We start from the raw sequence: 21,143 nt of genomic DNA on the forward strand, positions 1-21,143 counted from the left end.
GTAAGCATGGTACCACTCCGCAAGGGGTTATGGACATTAAATTCTCCCAGAAGTAGGAAAGGTTTAGGGAGTTGATCAATTAGTGCAGCTAATACATTCAGGGGCACTGCACCATCCATACACTGCAGACAGTTATTTCCTGTGTCGTTGTCATTCTGACAACCACAGCTTCAAGAGGGGTTTGAAGGGGCACATGTTCACTACAGACTGAGTTTAGGACATAAACACAAACTCCACCTGACACACTATTATCGTTGTTATGTTTCCTGTAATATCCCTTATAGCCGCAGAGGGCAGGGGTTCGCATTGCTGGGAACCTGGTTTCGTGGAGTGTAATGCAGATAGCAGGTGTAAAGCTTAACAGTTGCCGTAGCTCAGCCAGGCAGTGGAAAAACAAGCCGTAGTTCGACTTGAGGATGACATCATGGGACTGGGAAGACATGGAACATTCAATAAGGCAGTTTAAGCCTCAGAGTCACCTGCTGCCTCCGATTTATTGCCTGAGCAGTCTATATCCATTGTGTCTGAGGGTCTGGTGAGATCTAGGTCCTCAGCAGACGCCAGAATCTCCACCTCATCATCAGACGCAGAGCTTGTAGGTAGCAGTGGTGTGGGTGCCACTGCAATTTCCTTCGTCTTAGGGGTTTTCTTTTTGGATTTCTCTCGCTGCTCCTTGTGTTTCCTGGCTGGGAGGACTTCACTGGCTCAGTCTCCGGGACTGATGATGAGCGTGAAGCCCTACAACCAGCTGCTTTTGGGCTCTTCAGCCACTGGCGGGCATCATCTTTCCCACTAGAAGAAACCTGGGAAGGGAGTGATCCAAGGGACCCCTTCCTAGCCAGAGAAGCTGAAGAAGACTTATGCTTCTCTGGCTTAGAAGTGGGGACGGACGTTCCCGATGGTTGGTGGAGTGTTGCTCCGAAAGTAGGTGGTGCAGGAGCAACAGGGAGGGAAATGCCCTCACCATCAATGGGGCAGGTGTAGTCTTCTGGCTCTGAGAGGTGACTGGGGTTGGAGGAGCTGATGGTGCCAGAACTGTTGTAGCAGTGGTGTTAGATGATTTCATACACGCAGCATGCAAGCGTTCAAATTTTCTCTTAGCCTCAGTGTAGGTCAGTCTGTCCAGGGTCTTGTACTCCATGATTTTCCTTTTTTTCTGGAGAATCCTGCAGTCAGGCGAGCAAGGCGAATGGTGCTCTCCACAGTTGACACAGATGGGAGATGGGGCACACGGAGTATTGGGATGTAATGGGCATCTGCAATCTCAGCACGTGACGCTGGAAATACAGCGGGAAGACATATGGCTGAACTTCCAGCACTTAAAGCACCACATCGGCGGAGTGATATAGGGCTTTACATCACACCATTAGACCATCACCTTGACCTTCTTGGGCATGGTATCACCGTCAAAGGCCAAGATGAAGGCACTGGTGGCAACATGATTATCCTTCGGACCCCAGTGGACACGCCGGACGAAATGTACACCTCGCCACTCTAAATTGGCGCGCAGCTCATCGTCGGACTGCACAAGAAGGTCTCTGTGATATGATACCCTGGACCATATGTAAACTCTTGTGGGGAATGATGGTTGCAGAAACATCCCCCAGCTTGTCACAACCAAGTAACTCCTGTGACTGGACAGAGGATGCGGTTTTGATCAAGACTGACCGAGATCTCATTTTGGACAAGCCCTCCACCTCCACGAACTTGTCCTCTAAATGCTCAACAAAAAAGTGAGGATTCATCGTCATGAAAGATTCCCCATCAGCTCTCGAACATTCAAGGTACTGGGGTGAATAAGATCCGTCGCCATCCTTAGCCTGACATTCCTCCCATGGTGTGGCCGGGGAGGATAACGATTCTTATTCATAATTCTGTGCGTTGAATTGAGCTTGTGATCGCTTAGAGGCTGCTAGTGTTTCACCACCAGCAAGAGATGATGGACTACTCTTCATCGCTTGTCATTCACCCTGATGCCACCAACTCCGACCAGGGACCCTCCCCACGGGCGCCACCCAGCAGCAGTAAAGGCCACCTGGCAGGATGGCCATTGCTGGGAGACCCGATGCCCCAGGAGGATGGGCATCTACCACATGGCATATATGGGAAGTTAATGGCACAGGCATCAACAGAGCGGTCCCTGTGTGGTCAGGGGCTACAACCAACAGGGTACATGGCAGCCCCACCATAACGGACTGGCTACCGTGCTGGATTTCCGGTGCCAAGAAGTCAACGCAGACATTGACACTGCGTAGTGCATGGTGGAACACGCACCTAGGAAGGTGTCCTCACCCAAGAGATGGAGAATGGGCAGGACAGCAATGCGACGACAAGAAAGTGGGCTAAAGTTCTCAATGCATGATGGACACGATGTACCTTGTAAGACACCCTTCACCAATTGGCTCGCTCTTTGGGAAAATTTTTGAGAATGGAGGTCAAACCGTACAGGGGACCATCACATAAAGGCCGAAATGTGTGAAACTCTTTTTAGTCACTTCGTATGCCAGGCAGGAATACCTCAGACCTATTCTAACCCCCATACCTGAAGGGGGGGGGGGGGGGTATACATGTTTGTTATCTTGATATGGGTCTTATATTTTGGGAAATACCATTTTGACTATCTGCATAATTTGAAAATGTATCCCAAGCCAAAACTTGTCAATGAGTAAATGAAAGTGAAATTTTCAACCTTGTCTGTTTTTCCATTGTATTGAATATTTGCTTCATTGTTCTGTCCCAGCTCATATTTATGTACATATTCACCTTGCATATTCTGTTGGCATAATCCGCTATGGCTTGTCAATGCCTCCTTGTAACAGTACTCAATCATTCCTGAAAGAACATTGCACAGCTCTGCTTCTTGTACCTCTTGAGAAGCCCCTAGTTTATCTGCTCAAACATTTATGATTTCTTAGTGCCTCTGTATATCCCACAGTAGTTTTCAGTTCTTCCACTTGATGTAATTTTGACACCAACAACAACTGAACATTGGACTAATCACCAATACCTGCTGACATCATTGGGTCCTCAACAAATACCACCACGTCCTCAGATGACCTTCCAGGAAAAGGGGGGGGGGGGGGGCATGCAGCAGCTGAACTATTACTTGGTCTGGTGCCTGGAGCAATGCCATTTCCTCATCCCTAACTGCAGTTTGCCCCAATTACTGTTTTATCTGCTGACAACTGTACTAACTTTTCTTTCAAAAAATGAACTGCCTTAAGCTCCAAACTGCACCATGCGTGACTGCCATTGCAACACCTTTACTCCTCACCCACACACAATACACAAAGGCAAAGTATAAATATGCAACAGTTCACAACCTGAAAAAATAAATAAATTACAAACTACACCTTATTATTAACACTACACTCCATATACAGCCTTGCAACATGGCCATATTGTCGGACGTAAAGCAAGTTACATATATTCACTCAGCCCACACTGCAGAATTCCCGAGCAGATTACTTTGTGAATATCTAACATGCTCCATACACTGAGCCTTACCATTGTCCTGAAACTCAGACACATTATCCAGTTGCTCTGACCCAAAACAAGTAACTTCAAGTTATTGTGATAGTTACTACTAGATCCCATGTCTGTCACACACAACAAAGATAACCAATAGTTCTCTCATTCCCCCTACTGTGCTGACACTGTAGGCAGTGGTCCAGACATCGTGCTGCTTGGACAATGCACCATCTGGTGCCTATTGGAGACGCCACCAATTCTGGTGCCAATTATAGCCAAGCTTGAGATTGGGGGGCTACTACAATGTAAGGATGGCAGACAGCAAATGGTTGAGGCAAGGTAGCAGGCTGGTGAAGGTTCAGAAAGAGGTGGCTGCCAAAATTAATACTTTATTTCACACTATTACGTTAGCACTGCATCAGTGCAAGGAGGCGACCATGCCCTCACTTCATGGGAAGAGGGCAGGTGGGCAGCAGGATGACAGCAAGCAATTGGCCAGCTGGCTGCAACCCACTCACACACAGCTATGCTGACACCTGCAGTTGGTGCTTGGCATATGACTGTCACAAGAGCCACAAACAACAGGTGTCAGTGGTGAATGAAGGCGAACAGGAATCTTGCAGAGGTAGCCAATGAGTGACCATGCCCAAGTGGCTGCTGCTTGCAGGAACCAATTGCTCCCGGGACAAGAGTCCAGCTGCTGCCCCTTGTACAACAATCTGTGCAACTACAGTGACATTATTTTTCTGCCGTGGAATATGCCTCTCCAGTGTGAAAGAGCAATAGATACAGGGCACAATGAAACCTTTAGGCTGACTCAATGCAATAAATTTTATTACCCAGCTGGAATAGTGCCATCCTTTCTACACAAAAAGGGGTAAAGGGGTGGGGTAGATGGGGGTAGGGCGAGAGAAAGGGGGAGGGGGAGGGGGAGGGGGAGGGCGAGGGCGAGAGAAAGGGGGATGGCGAGGGTGAGGGTGAGGGCGAGAGAAAGGGGGAAGGGGAGGGTGAGGGCGAGAGAAAGAGGGAGGGGGAGGGCGAGAGAAAGGGGGAGGGGGAGAGGAAGGGGGAGAGTTGGGCAGATCATGTAACCATTGTGGGGGCATACCCCTCCTACTCAATAGCTGAAGTACAGGACTAGTTTCTTATGATCTTCCAAGATTCCTGCTGCAACACCTGTGAAGGCAACTTTTTAACTATAGAAGGAGAAACCACTCCGGACCACAGGAGGGCTGCCACTGAAGAGGAGACAGACTTCAAGAATACAGTCTTCAGTGTTAATCAGCAGCAGTTTTTGGTTACATGGATATGCATTTTCAGACTGCTTTTATTTTGCTGATTGCTTTGTTTAATGGTAAATATTTTTTCTTCCCGAAGGCTTATTCTTCCCCTCCCTGCTCCTGTAGAATTCTTACGCATACATATCTATAGGTACTAAGGTGCTGCAAAACTTTTTTTTGTCTTTTGGTAACGATAAACTAGCACTGCAATTTAACAGCTATGGTACTGCAGACACTGTTAGACACCATATCATTCTTTCTAAATGTTGAATATTTATTAGGTACTTACCATCTGCAAAGGGTAAACAGTTATATGGGATTGAATATGGATATATGGCATTCACAACTAAGTATATTATAAACAAAAAATAGTCTAAACCCACATAGCTAACAAAATTTCAGCTGTCATCCTTAGGGAATTGATTGGATGTCGTATCATTCAACCATCTTGCTGATCAGTGATATCACGCACAAAATACTAGATAGTGAGTAATAGTATAGGTCAGGGAGAAACTGTGGGAGATGTCACTGTCAAAACTATCGAGGTGGTCAGTCAGGAATTGGAACACTACTCTCAAAGAGCTCTCCAGGACTAATTAATTTTTATTGGACTACAAAAACATCATACTGCTGAGAGGAATTAAAATGAAGAAGGCTAATTGTGGTACCTTTGTCAGTGTAGAAAATGCAACACATTACATGGTTTATAGACATCTAACAATTTCTCTAAAAGGTTCAGTAGTTATGAAACATTGCAAGAGCAGCAATTTGCTCTCATTTCTCCATACCTGTTTCTGAGGTTCACTTCTTTCCAGGAGTTTGGCCTGTATTCTACAAATAAAGCTGACAGGAACACATTCTTCAGATTCATCAATGGTTGTATACAGATTGAGTATTTTGATTATCTGAAAAACATGTGTAGCAGTTAGAACCATACAAAATAAAATGCAGTAATAACTACAGCAGAAATATTCATTAAATTAATAGCTGTACTACTACTACTGCTGCAACATTACATTTGTAAGGATGTCAACTTTCTCCTAACTTCAGTATCTGATAAAATGGAGACAGACAAAACTGTTCCTCAAAGAAGAATTTCAGAAGGAAGAATTAATTGTACATACAAATCGTACATAATTCAGAGACAACAGCTGATACTCATTAAGACTTCAAGCACATAAAATTCTGGTGATATTCTGTCTGCAAGTATCATGTCACCATATCTGACATAACAAATGCCAACAGATTTGTGTTCTGACACTGACAATGGCAGATATCGTTAGCCATGAAAGCCCCATGCCTTTGTCGCATTTACTAATATAGATGGATGCCTGCAGTGTTGTGTATGCCACGAAGTATTTAATTTTGCCAATATGTATACCATACAATATGACTGTACGAAGACATCCTGAAAAGCAATGCCTCTGAATTTTCTACATGAAAACTCTAAGATTCTTAAATAAAACAAATATTCTTAGCAGTCTGTATCTCTATTCTCAGTATAGTCATCCTGGTAACACATTTCTCCCCGATACGACAATTTCTTGGTACAGTCATTGCAGAATATTTGACCTGGTTGATGGACTCAGAACCTCACCTCGGCTTGTACCTCTTTTTCATTGTCAAAGTAACATATTTGAAGGTGTTCTTTAAGTTTTGGAAAAATGAAAACTTGATTGTGCCAAGTTGGAATTGTATGGAGGATGATGATGACAGTGAACCAAAGGTGGACGATTGTTGCAGATGTCACAATGCTAATTTGTGATGTACCTTTGTCATACTAAAGGAGCAGCATGTGTGGACAAACTCTTCTAACCCAGAATCTGATTTTAGCATGCTGTTTCTAATCCACTGACATAATTACATTACTCACCACCATGTTACATGCTACAATTCAGAGACCTCTCATGGCAGAGGGCTGCAAATATATATAAATGAAGAATAAAGATGTAGAATGTTAATAACATGTGCTTTATTTAAAATGCATTAAGAATTTATGTATAAAAAAATTGGAGGCATAAATTTTCAGCACACCCTTGTACATGCTCGCACGCAGGGCATTAGGAGCAGATAGAGGGCAAAATACTCAGAGATCTAACAGACTTAAAAGCAAAATATCAAGAGGGTTACATCTGAAAAAAAAGTTTATCGTAGCAGTAAGTCTGGTAGCAGATGCATAATATTTGTCTCTAAAGGAGTTGCAGAGAATTTAAGGAGTTTCCGTTCCCAACAAATTGCAACTCGCTGGAACTTGGACATGGCAACCATGGCAGGAGAAAGATATGGATGCAAAGTATGAGGACATACCTAACCACACCACAGTAAGCTTGATTGGTAACTTCTTGTTAATTACTTTCACATTTGTGAGCAAGCTTTTCCTTTTGCCAAAGTGATAGGGAAAGAAGTGTAATATCTGAAAGATTTAAAATGTTTATCAGAGCTAGGATTCCTGGCAGACATGAAAATACATCTGAACAATTTAAAATGTTACTGCAGTGGATGGAAAATTAAATGGTTGACGTGCAAAACAAAATCTGAATGTTCTTGGAAAACCTATGTTTGAGACACAAATGGGAAACTGCAATTTAACATTTTTGGGTCACCCGGCTTCTTTAAGGTTACTAGTTTTACTGATTACCAAGTCAAGATAAACCAGTTAAGCATGTCTTTAAAAAGGGACTGCAGGAGCTCAATATTTTGGAAATGGAAATTAAATTATTCAACAATCCTTTCCTGGTTTCATTCCATGGTCTGTCACCACTACCAAAGTTAAAATATGTGAATCTTGTATTTCTAACTTCAATGGAAGAAAGATACCACAGCACACTGACTTTGTCCTAGTGGGATTTTTCATTACAGCAAAAATGTTTCACAACCCATACAAAAATATGGTCATGGTCATGTGCATGTTTGGGTATATATATACTAATGTTATCACTTTTCTTGTCCATAGCAAGAGTAAAAAGCAAAGAAGGGAGTTTTCTTTATGATGTTACAACTAATCTTCCACAGTAACACTGCAAACACTTTGACTCTCAATATTTCCTCTTAATATGGAAAAACCTCAAACTTCAGAAGTCTAATGAACATATTACATACTATTAATAGAGTTCCTTATTATTTATTTCCTTTGCTTCCTGCATTTTTTAGTTAATGTAACATTCCAAATTTGTTGTTGGCAATAACATAATGTGCACCATTTATAGTTGTCAGATTACAAGGTGCTGCCGTGCAGGCTAATTCAATTCCTCACTGACACCAACACTGGTTGGAGCAATCCCCAAATTATTACAAGCACATAAGTTGGAACAACCTGTTCTAGCTGCAGAGAATTACATCATCAGTTGCTGTATAATATACATATGAAGCACCAAGAAATGCTAATTACTTTAATGAAAAAACAACTGTAGCTCACAAGTCTTTATAAATATGTTGCTTCCTAACCCATATGGTATACAAACCAGACTTTAACATGAGTGGATGCATTACTATGTAAGAACCAACACAATGGGCAATCTAATCATGTGCAAAATTTAATAAATCAGTTATAACTGACACCAATTTGAAACAATGATACAGTTAATTTTGAATACATACCTGCAACATTGAAAGTTTATCACACATATTGCATACATGCTGAACATCTTCATCCAGCTTACGAGCCTGTAGCAAGTGGGCAGCCTGAATTATGGGCTGTAATGTGGTTGGCACATCAGTACACTGGAACAAATGTGATAATTAACCATTTAAAACACTGAATTTTGCTGCATTTAAAATTATTAAGAGAACACCAAGTACTATGTTTTGGTCTGTATTGAACAGCAGAATTGAATAGACATCCACAAAAGAAATCTGAATTCTTCAGTTTACCAAATGTGGGCACTGATATAATCAAGTTATGTGTCATAAGTGGACTTCTGCTGGTGACCATCTGAAGTACCATTTTATGTAAAAACCAGTGGAATACTGGTAAAAAAGATCTATGTAGATTCCCATTTCCTTTCAAATTTTAATGCTCTGTTGATAGTACAGCCAGGAAAGGGAGGAACACTTGTGATAATGTGAAAGGGTCAAAAATGAAATCAGTGGTGAGGAGTAGAAAATTTAGGACAGGTCCTGTATGAAATTCCATGAACAAACACAGATGAATGATTTTAGTGTCACATGGACATCTTTGATTATTATTCACAAAAAAGGGGAGCACTCTACAACACAAATGTAGAGTGGGGTTCCTACAAATGATAGCTTTTCTCCTATAAAACTCTATTCCATGCAGGAGCACACAGATCCACTTCACTTCATTATTAAATCACTTAACTCAGTCACAAATGGGAAACTGGGATGGCTGGTGCAGTTATTCCTACTCACTGAAATGAATGGCTACAAATGACAGTGATAGACCACCAATATGTTAGAAATATCAATAAACTGCCAAAACAATACTGATATTCATACATTGCTACTGTACCACTGATATTTTTCTCACTATACTGGCCTTTCATAATTATATTTGATACACATTTTTACTGGATACTGAATTAAATAATCACTGTTTTTCAGGTATCCCTGTTAGAGGGACTCGGTAAAATGAAGACTCATTAAGTACTGTTAATACCAGATTGATATGACACATAATAATGAAGATTAGAGATTGTTATATTCATAAAATGACCAGTAAATCTCAATGTGCAAAGCATGGTGTGCTCTGAAACATTTGTGCTTGCATCAGTGTTGTACTCTGTTGTTGGATCTTTCTTAATCTGTGTTACAGAACAGACAAACTTTCAATCTCCATGTCCTTTGGTGGGGTGCAGACGTCCAACAATGTCACGTACTCATACTTTCACTGCCCTTCAACCACTTTCCATGGATACTGAGAACAGTAGCACACAAAGAGCTAACCAACTTAGGTTTCAAGTCATGATAACTGCCATTTGAAGTAGTAGTATTAGTAGTAGTAGTAGCAGCAGCAGCAGCAGCAGCAGATTTATTCATCCGTAGATCTCTTATTACAAGGATATTGGACATGTAAAAGTATTTACAAGTTTAGAACAATTTAAAATAAGCTAATTAGTAGACACACACATTTCCAGACTTCTAGTTAGAGACAACCATTAGATTTACTCCTGGTATAGAATACTTTTTTTTACAAATAATTTGTTAAATAATGTAATGCCACACTGTTCAGTCACATCTCACTATCAGTCACTGCACATGGGCCATTTTCTGTACCGCAACTTCCCATTTGCTGTCCTGAAAAACTGAATCAGCATTCCTCCATAAAGAGCGAGATATTGAGCTCAGAAAGAGGAAGAGACGTTACTACTGTGCCATGCATAGCTTGGGGATAAGTATTTCTAGAAAGGAAAAGAGAAGGAAAAAAACTAAGTGAAGGTGTTATGTGGAATGTTGTATGGTGTATGTTTTATCACCATCATCATCATCATCATCATCATCATCATCGTCTATTTATTTATTTGTATAACTTTTTTTTATCTAACCCCTACTCTATTTTAGCTAAGTAATCCTTCAATGTATAAAATATATCGTATAACAGGCACTTTTTAGCTGTCTTTTTAAAGAAGTGTATTTCTGCAATTTCTTTAATCTCTTTTGGTAATTTATTGTACAGTTTTATTCCTTGGTAGAAAGTGCTGTTTTGAGTTTTATGTTTCTTTTCTTGGTAAATGTAAGTTGAGTCTATCTCTTGTTGCATGGCCATGGACAGAGCTGTTTGTGCAGTAATTACCAATGTTATTTTTGATGTGTACAATTGACTGGTAAATGAATTCACAAGGAGCAGTTAAAATCCCCAGTATTCTGAACATAACTTTACAAGTTTGAAAATTGTGTTCATATTTTTTGCCTTTGTTCCCCAAAAAAGAATGCCATAGCTAAGAATTGAGTGTACATATGAATAATATGTAACTAAATGACACTGCATGTTATACACTGATGATAGGATTCTAAGGGCTGATGACATTCTGTTTGCAAGTACCTTTGTGTGTTCACACCACTTCAACTGAGAATCAATAGTCATTCCTAAAAATTTTACATTTATTACACAGTCTATAGAGGTAAAATCTACATTTAACATGGTCATTTTTCCTCTTCAAACTGAAATTCATGGCATTAGTTTTCTTCACGTTAAATGTCACTTTATTGCTTATTGACCAATCATAAACTTCCTTGAGAGTTTCATTTGCTTTCTTGGCAAGGAGTTCTCTTGTTTTCTCCACGACTACAATATTGCTGTCATCAGGGAAGACCATTTTTTCACCACGAGTAACACAAGTGGGAAAGTCATTGATGTGCTACCTTGTGGAACCACTATATTAATGTATTTTGGTTCTGATAAGAGTTTTACTATATGTTTAGTTCTATTTGAAGTATGTGTTCTCTATTCTTTGTGCCCTACCTGCTTCATATGATGGAAACCAGTCATTAGCTACTCCTCTTGTTCCTAATGCTTCTAATTTATTTAATAGAATCTTGTGCTTGACTGTATCAAACGCCTTAGAAAGATCCAAAAATATGCCTGTGACATACTCATCTTTATCAAGAGCATCAAGTACAACTTTTGTGAATTCTTCTATCGCTGACTTCGTATTTTTGCCACTTTGTAAACCAAACTGTGATTCGCTTAAAAGATTGTATTTATTCAGGTAATTCATTAATCTGTCTTTCATAATTGCTTCTATTATTTTTGAGAATGCTGACAGCAGGGAAATGGGCTGGTAATTTTCTGTGTCTTCTGTATTATATTTCTTAAGCAAAGGTACAACTCTTGCCTGCTTTAACTGCTCTGGAAATATCCCTGATGCGAAGGATTCATTTATTATATTTGTTAAGGGGCCTTGTATAATCCCTATGCATTGTTTCAGTACAAACACTGGTACTTTATTTAAGCCTGCTGACAATTTATTTTTTAGTTACTGAACAGTTTTATTAACTTCATTCTCTGTGGTTGGAAGTAACATCATTGTATTTAGTGCAACATTATTTACAGGTGTTATATTTGTTTTGGGGAATTTTTGCTGTAACTTGTTGGCAATACTTGAAAAATAGTCATTTATATAGTTTGCTAAGTGTTGTGGATCATTTATTACCTTATCCCACTCCCTTCGCAGTATGTTATTCTGCATTTGTTTGCCTCTCTCCATTTCCTTTTTTAATAACATCCAAGACTGTTTTGCTTTTATTCTCTGCATTATATATTATTTTATCATTAAATGACTTTTCTGCAGAAATCAGCACATTCTTGTAGGACCTTTTTGTATCTGTGATAGAAATTTAAGAATTCTGGATCATTGCAAATCTTTTTGTTGGAACTGAGTTGTTTAAGAGTTTGGGAGGACTTCTTAATACCTGCTGTTATCCATCTGTTTTTGTGAGATGTTCATACAGACATGCATACTTTTGGAAATGCCTTTTCAAAGTTAAATTCAAACAATGTGGAGAATTTAGAGAATTTCATATTCACATTGGTTTCCTTCTGATAGATGTCATTTGTAGACTTGGAGTTTAGGGAATGATTCGATGCCTGATTTTATTACTGTTATTTGACAGAGATTGTCTGATAGTTTGAGATCTTTTACAGCTAAATCACATTTTTCCCTGTCCATATTTGTGGCCACATGGTCAATTACTGATGCAGTCATTGTAGTAACCCTTGTTGCACTATTGACCAATAGGGACATGCCAAAACTCTGAAGGATGTGTATGAAGGTGCTGCTGGATTAATCTATGATATTAGTGTTGATGTTAATGTCCCCACACAGAATTACGTTGACCTTTGCACTTCAGACTACTTCAAGAACTTCTGTTAATTTATTGAAAAAAATGTCCACACTACTACTGGGAGTTCTATACTCACACAAAAGGATTAATTTCTTGGTGATATCAAGCCCTGTTAATTCAGTAGCTGATATTTCAAAGTGTTTGTCTTCACTTACTGTACTGAGGTCATGTCTTCATTTGAACTGTATTCCTTTTCTAATATAAATGCATGATCCTCCACCCCTTGAAGTAGTTGCCATTTCATACAATGATAATACTACATATTCGATTTCTGTGTCTCTACACCAGTGCTCAGTAATACAAACTACTGTGCAGTTCAAAGATTGGAGCTCAACTTCTAATAGTTGTATTTTAATTTTTATTGATTGCATGTTTTGATGGAGGATTGTTAAGTCTGTGAAATGCCCCATGTTACTCTTTCCAATGGTTTATTTTTCTTTGCGACATCTGGTACATGTGAAATTTGAAGTGTTAAAATATGTCTTGTGAGTGATTGTTTCAGTATTTTTTAAACTGCTTGAGATAATCTCTATGAGGGGAACCTGGTGTCTGGATTTATCCTAAAAAAGAACTACTTTTCCTACCTATGACATCAGTTATTTGACCATGTGTGGCCCAAGATCCACTCCCTATACTTTCATGAATCAGCTGTATCAATCTTCCCTTCCCAGTCCTGTTTAGGTGCAGGCCATGCCTAGTGAAACCCCATCTGTTGATAATCCCGATGGGCAGCAGAGAAACATGAGCAAAGTTGGTTGTCCTCAGAGCCATCCTTAACCCCACATTGATTCACCTCACAGCTCCATCAAGGTGTGGTTGATCATGAAGCAGGAACAGCTCAACAAAGTGTACGTTGGTGCCATGAGTCAGGGAAGCTATCTTGTCCATGTCACCACCTATGTCATATGCCCCATCCCTGTCCAAACTGTTTCCCATCCCACCCACTATCACTACATGGTCCTCTTCTGTGAAGTCCTTACATAAAGACCCTAGGTCCTCTATCAAATGACTTAGACCTGCATTTGGATTGAAGATACTGGTGGCCTGGTACGCTGCCCTGAAACTTTCCTTTAGCTGAGGACCTACACCTCAACCATGGCTACTACCTAGCAGCAGCACTTTCTTCTTCCTAACACTTTGTACATTCCTAGGCTTCTTGGCCATGGTTGAAGTGTGCTGCATATTTCCTGCTCCTCATTCTACCTGAGGCTCTTCTCCATGTAACTCTGGTAGTGGTAGGTGCCTGTTTTTGCTGTTGACGATAAAACTGTCAGATCATGTTCTCTTTCTTCCTATCCTCCTACCAGCTGCCACTTCCCATCCACCCTCATCCCCCTATCTCCCTTGATCCTTATGAATTCCTTCTTTGCTCCCTCCGACTGTGTCTGAAGGGCATAGATTTTCCTTTCCTGTTCCCCAATCAAAATGTTCCTACTGCATACTCTGCAGTTCCAGGAGAGAGCCTCTTCTGTTCTCCCAAAATTCTCCCCATTTCTATGTTTGCTGTTTACTTGTACATGAATAAACAAACATTGTTCTTTGGGCCACACTATTGTTTATGTCTAACATTATGACACAATTGGTGTTGAGTGTGATGTTCACTTCATCATGCTCAGTGTATTTGGTTTTTCTGTCAGTTCTCATGTCCATGCAAGTAGTGCTGAAATCTCTCCTTTAGGAAAAGGAGGCCCTTTCAGTTGCTACCACAAATTTGTCAGCCACACTGACTGTGTAGATAGGCTTCTATGTTGTCAGCATAACCACTACCCTTTCCCCATTATGGTGTTGGGTCTGAAGACAATTGGCTTATGAGAAGTGGCTTAGGTAACACCACCTTGTTTTTGGTGTCACCAGTGCAATCATGCTTAAGGCTTTGTTCACTTCTTGGATTTCCCCTCAAATTTACCGTTTGTTGTTCCATCTTGTCCCACTCCAGGAACCATCATCACTTTCATTTGATGAAACGTGTAAGTGTGTAATTTCTCCAGTTATCACCAAAAGTGCATGCATGTAATTGCAGCACATGCTGAGTTCTATTGTTGACATAAATAGCCCCATCAGTCCTACGGCCTCAGTTGCAAATATCAGTTTGTTACTGATGCTTGTCAGGATTCACATGCTGAGTCTACGGTCTGTGTTGCCACCATTCGATTGGCTCCAGAAAGGAGGGGCATCAACACAGACTACAGTCTGATAATCTATTTTTGGCTGAAGTGTTGAATATTAGTCAATCTTTTGAGGCATCTCATGCTGTTGGTGATTAGACTGAGGCTTGGTATGATGTCACCACAGCAACTTCTGTTCCTGGTTGTTTGACATCAGTTAGTTCTTGGGGGAAGAAGGAGGGGAGGGTGGAGTATACCAATCAGATTCCTTTCAGAGTATGCAGGCACAATAGCACTTTTCTTAGCAATTGTATACAACCACTCACTTGATGAAAGGTCTGTTCCTAAAGACTGGAAATAAGCACAGGTCACACCAATATTCAAGAAAGGAAATAGGAGTAACCCACTGAACTACAGACCCATATCATTGACCTCAATTTGCAGTAGGATTTTGGAGCATATACTGTACTCTAACATTATGAATCACCTTTAAGAAAATGACTTATTGATACACAACCAACACGGATTCAGAAAATATTTTTTTTGTGCAATGCAGCTAGCTCTTTATTCCCATGAAGTAATGAGGGCTGTTGACAAGGGATCTCAGATCGATTCCATAGTCCTAGATTTCCACAAGGCTTTTGATACTGTTCCTCACAAGTGGCTATTAATCAAATTGCGTGCATATGGAGTATTGTCTCAGTGGTGTGACTGGATTCACGATTTACTCTCAAAGAGGTCACAGTTCGTAGTGATAGACAGTAAATCATCAAGTAGAACAGAAGTTATATCTGGTGTTCCACAAGGTAGTGTCATAGGCCCTCTGCTGTCCCTGATATACATAAATTATCTAGGTGATAATCTGAGCAGCCCCCTTAGACTGTTTGCAGATGATGCTGTAATTTACTGTCTATTAAAATCATCAGACGATCAATTCCAATTACAAAATGATCTAGAGAGAATTTCTGTATGGTGGAAAAAGTGGCAATTGGCACTAAACAAAGGAAAGTGTGAGGTCATCCACATGGGTACTAAAAGAAATCCGATAAACTTTGGGTATATGATAAATCGCACAAATCTAAAGGCTGTCAATTCAACTAAATACCTAGGAATTACAAGTATGAGTAACTTAAATTGGAAAGACCACATAGATAATATTTTTGGGGAAGGCGAAACAAAGACTGCGCTTTGTTGGCAGAATACTTAGAAGATGCGACAAACCAACTAAAGAGACAGCCTACATTACACTTGTTCATCCTCTGCTGGAATATTGCTGTGCAGTGTGGGATCCTTACCACGTGGCATTGACGGAGGACATCAAAAAAGTGCAGAAAAGGGCAGCTTGTTTCGTGTTATTGCATAATAGGGGTGAAAGTGTCACCTGACATGATACATGAGTTGGGGTGGCAGTCACTGAAACAAAGGCAGTTTTCATTATGGCAAGATCTATTTATGAAGGTTCAATCACCAACTTTCTCTTCTGAATGTGAAAATATTTTGTTGACAACCACATATGTAGAGAGGAATGATCATCATAATAAAATAAGAGAAATCAGAGCTCGAACAGAAAGATTTAGGTGTTCCTGTTTCCGATGCACCATTTGAGAGTGGAATGGTAGAAAAGTAGTATGAAAATGGTTAGATGAACCCTCTGCCAGGCACTTAAGTGTGAATTGCATAGTAACCATGTAGATGTAGATGGCAAGTTGCCCAGTTCCTAGGGCACATAGCCTTGACATGCTACATGAAACAGTGTGGGAAAGATGGGTGAGGTGGTTGGTTGTCACTTGTCACTGTCGATGAGGGTGCAGAAGCTGCGTGCAGTATATATAATATTTTGCATGCGTCATTCCAAGCCCTCTTCTGCAGGTGTTAATTGTGTATCTCCAATGCTTATGACTTTTAACAAACTGTTTACTGAAGTGTGAGTAATAGACAAAGAGTTCAGGCAACAAGTGGACACACATACGCAGCTCTGACATTGCTAAACTTGTGAACCTATGTTAATTTGGTATGTTTGGCATTGTGTCTGTGTACTTAACATCTGGCGAGTTACAACTGAACAACGTATTCCAGCTTTGGGGCAATTTACAGCTTGCACTGTGTATAAATCTGTGGTTCATTCCTTAACTCTTCTGGTAGTGGATGATGCTGGTGCCAACAATTTATTTGGTCTGGATGCTTTCCATGTTTCTGGTTTTTTATTGCAGATGCAGTGCACCTTGCTTCTGATGAGGTCCCTTTAGCAGCAGTCAGATTCGCAGATTCTGAGTTCACATTTTTTTATGTTTTAGGTTGTGCCACTAATTTTGCAGCCCACATTACCTTGAAACCTACTGTGCAGCCACATTTTTACATGTGTGCCCTATTCCTGTAGCTTCGAACAAACAAATGAAATCAGAATTGTATAGGCTGATGATTTTGGGGTCTTACAGCCTATTACAACAAATATGTGGCCTACCCTAACTGTCTGCTAAAAAATCAAATGGTGAGTAGCGCCTCTGCAGTGACTATAAAGTTTCCGATAACACTCACACTATTATTGACACTCACTCTTTGCCCCATCAGGATGAGTTGTTGATCAGACTTATAGGAGGCTAGTTATTTGCTAAAACTGAATTATCTGAAACCTATTTACAGGTTGCATTGGATGAGGATCCAAAAAGGCTCCTTGTGACTGGGATGCCCTTTGGGATATACCAAAATCAGTGCCTCCCATTTGGTGTGGCTGGCACACCTGTGATTTTTTCAGCATTTTTGGAACAATTGATGATGTCTGTTCTGGCATGCATCAACTATCCTGATGATATTGTCATGATGGGTGCATCCAAGGAAGAGCATTTATGCAACTTATGCTACTTGGTCACGGCCTTACATACTGCACGCATCAATTGTGTATTTGGGGTTTGAGTTCTCTCAGGATAACATAAAGCAGGGTTGATCAAGATTTCAGCTCCCAGGCCATGCCCAGACACGAGGGCCAAAGTGCTCAGCCTCCCTTCATGTTTCCCCTATTGCCATGATACACTGTCTCAGTGCAAGGTGGGAGAAGAGGGGAAAACGGAACACACCTCATTTAAATGGCAGTGCAAGCACACTGCATACTACGTGGTTTTATATTTCACATTTACCAACAACATAGCTAACAAAAAAACAAATTTTCGGTATTATTTAATTATTTTTGGCTCATTGAAGACATAATTTTTATCTGGTAGAAACTGTTGGTATATGGACAGATGCAGACAATTTCACAGTTTTGCACTCAAGTTGCCACATAATTGTGATTTATTTAGTTTCATAGTCAAAAAAATGTTTTTCACACAAATATGATGATTGAAGCATTGTAGCACTTTTGTTATCTCATTATGATGACTTTGAAACTCTACCTGGTGAAATATAGACATTCTGGACAGTTTTAATGCAGAAAGATTTGTAATGAAAACTAGAATTACAAGGCAGTTCAATCAATCACATCTGTATAAGATTAGGGGCACTTTCAACTGAAACAAAGGGTCTAAGAAATAGATGTACAATTGACAGTGTCCTCAAAATCTTTATAAAACTATCCTTGTAATTCTTGCTAGGCCACAAGGGATTCCTCAAACCTTGTATTTTCTTCAATGCTAGTCAGCTTATGGAACTGGACTGTCTTTGCCAGAATGTATCCCTTCTACAACATGATTTTCTTTTCAAATGCATCCACATAAAATCAGAAAGAAGTGTGGATAGTGTGCAGTCGAGTCTACTTCAAATGCAAAGTCTGTACTCCATTGTGGATGTTCAAATTTTCATTCCTGCTCTCCTTTTTCCTTCATAAATTCAATAATAGTGACTTTTAAGTCAAGAAATCATTCCAGGCATGCCCCTTGACTTAATGAATGTACTTTCAGTAATATATGAAATCTCTGCACCCTTTGTTCAGGCCGGCCGAGGTGGCCGTGTGGTTCTATGCGCTGCAGTTCGGATCCGCGGGACTGCTACGGTCGCAGGTTCAAATCCTGCCTCAGGCATGGATGTGTGTGATGTCCTTAGGTTAGTTAGGTTTAAGTAGTTCTAAGTTCTAGGGGACTGATGACCTAAGATGTTAAGTCCCATAGTGCTCAGAGCCATTTGCACCCTTTGTTCGGTTCTATTGAAATCTATTGCAACTGACAATGGAATAAAGTGTGCGACTTCAGAAATTTTACTGGTCATACCAGCAATTTCTTTAGGCACTCCTGGCCTGCAAATGCTATTTGACTTACAGAACAGTGAATCCCATCTGTATCATCACAGTTTTTTGCTCTTTCATTGTCAACTAAACCTTCAAATTCTTGTTGCATAGTATTGTAATTTCATTTCATAGCAAATATACAGTACCTGTCACTTATGCGAACTGAGAATTCTCATCCCTCTCTTCTGTCATTCCTATTCACTTTAAAGGATTGCAGTGATAGATTGCTAGACTGCCTCTTTTTGTAAAACAACCAGTGGACCTTTGAACATCCTTCCATACCATCAACAAACAGCAAAGGTTAAACAGCACTGACAGTGCAATTCTGCCAAACTCAGAAAGTTGTGCCAACTGAAAAATGCTGCACCACACTAGTAAATGAAATGTCACAACATTCCCTGTATGTCCAAGGAGGACTGAGCAAAGCCAAGTGACAGGCTGGGCCTTGTCCTGCCCGCAGTCCACACCCGTTGCATGCGTGAAGTTTGGCACAATGTGGCTGGCCCTGTTGTAAAGCCTTCATGTCATCATGTTGCTGTCACAGCTCTTTGCCTCACCCTTCCAATGTCAAAGAACACCCAACTGCTTTTAGGGAAAATTGCTTACTACCATAAATTCATTCTGGCTGTGCCCACAGCGGACCATCCCCTCCACAAATTTCACCACAAGGACATTTCTTTTCACTGAATATCGGCCTGGCAGCATGCATTAATGCTTCTGAAATGTATGCTGCATTCTTCTCCTGGCATCCTGGCCACCAAATGGTCTTGGCTACAGGCTCCTCTAAGTATGGCCTGATGGTCGTGAGGATGGTTCTTAATGTCTGATAGTTGACATGTCAAAAATGCTCAATTCCACTCAGCAGCACTACTGCCTAGTTGAGGAGGAGGCATTGCTATCATCTATACCCTCAAAAAGTTTGATGTATTCTTGTATGGATCTAAGTTCCACCTCATTACTTACCACAAGCCCATGGTTCTGTTGTTTAGTCCTTCTGCTTTGTACTTTGACAAAGCAGCAGATTGCCTCCAGTGTGGGGCCTTGTTTCTGTCTCACTACAACTATGAAATACATTTTTGGCCTACTGCACAGCATGTCAATGTCAATGCACTGTCCCTGATTCTGACAGGGCCATACCCTACTTTTGATCAGGAAGAGTGCCTTTGTTTTCATTTAGATGTTGAGGCATAATGTATAGTGGAAGGGTTTCCTATTGCAGGCTTCTGGATTGCAGCTGCTGTTGCTGTCAACCTGACTTTGCACCAAGTTGTTCAACTTGGTTGGCCAGACAGGTCTTTGGGCAGGACTTCTGATTTTTTATGTAGCTATTCTGTCCTTTGTCACCACCTTCCAGTGTGTAATGGTGGTTTTCTCTTAGCAAATGATGGGCTGTCATGCAGGGTTGTGATTTCAGTGGCTGTAGAGTATGGTGTGCTTCAGTTCCTACAGCTGGGAAAGTGGAGGGCTCTATTATACCAAGTCACTGACCCATCGACACATCTTCTGGCCTGGCATTGACAAAGACATTGTGTGTCTTGTGACGGCCTGCTCTCAGTGTGCAACCCATCAGGTGGTAAAGCTCTCTTCCTGGCCTAGGTGGTTAGTGACTTCAGCATTGGTGCAGTTCTGCCACTCTGAGGACCCGGATGTCTAGATGCTACCAACACAATTCTCACCGGCCCTCACTTATGGCACTTTGCAAGAGGTGGCCACTGCACATGTCAGGGGCCATGTCACTTCCACCTTTACTCATCAGTTCCAGGCCAGAATCTCCTCCCACATCCACCAGCATCTCCGATGCCCACCACATAGGTCATGGTTGTGTCATTATTTGCCCCAATTCCGGCATCAGACGAAAGCCCTTTTGGTAAGGGGGAGGGGTGCTATAATCCTGTATGTATGGATATGATCCATGTTACCATGTCACCAGTGCACTACACTCATGCTCTACCAATGGCATCTGTGCGAGATGGCCACCAGAGGCTGCCCGTAATTTGGGCATATGGTATGGCACATGGTGCATCTGCTGGAGATCTCCTCCATATAAGGACAGCACAGCAGGTGCTCATCCTCAGATTATGTTCTACTGTTTATTGTACCATTTGTGTGTTTGCTGTTTACTTGTATGTGGATAAACTAACTTTGTTCTTTGTGGCAGCACAACAGACAGGTAACAGCCAATCATCACAACTGTAGATAGAATGATATGGCATCTACACAATATTATTGAAACACATATGAAGATATATAAAATGATGAGACAGAGTGTCATTG

The sequence above is a fragment of the Schistocerca serialis genome, chromosome 3 (genome assembly GCF_023864345.2).
Source record: "Schistocerca serialis cubense isolate TAMUIC-IGC-003099 chromosome 3, iqSchSeri2.2, whole genome shotgun sequence".
Classification (NCBI taxonomy): domain Eukaryota; kingdom Metazoa; phylum Arthropoda; class Insecta; order Orthoptera; family Acrididae; genus Schistocerca; species Schistocerca serialis.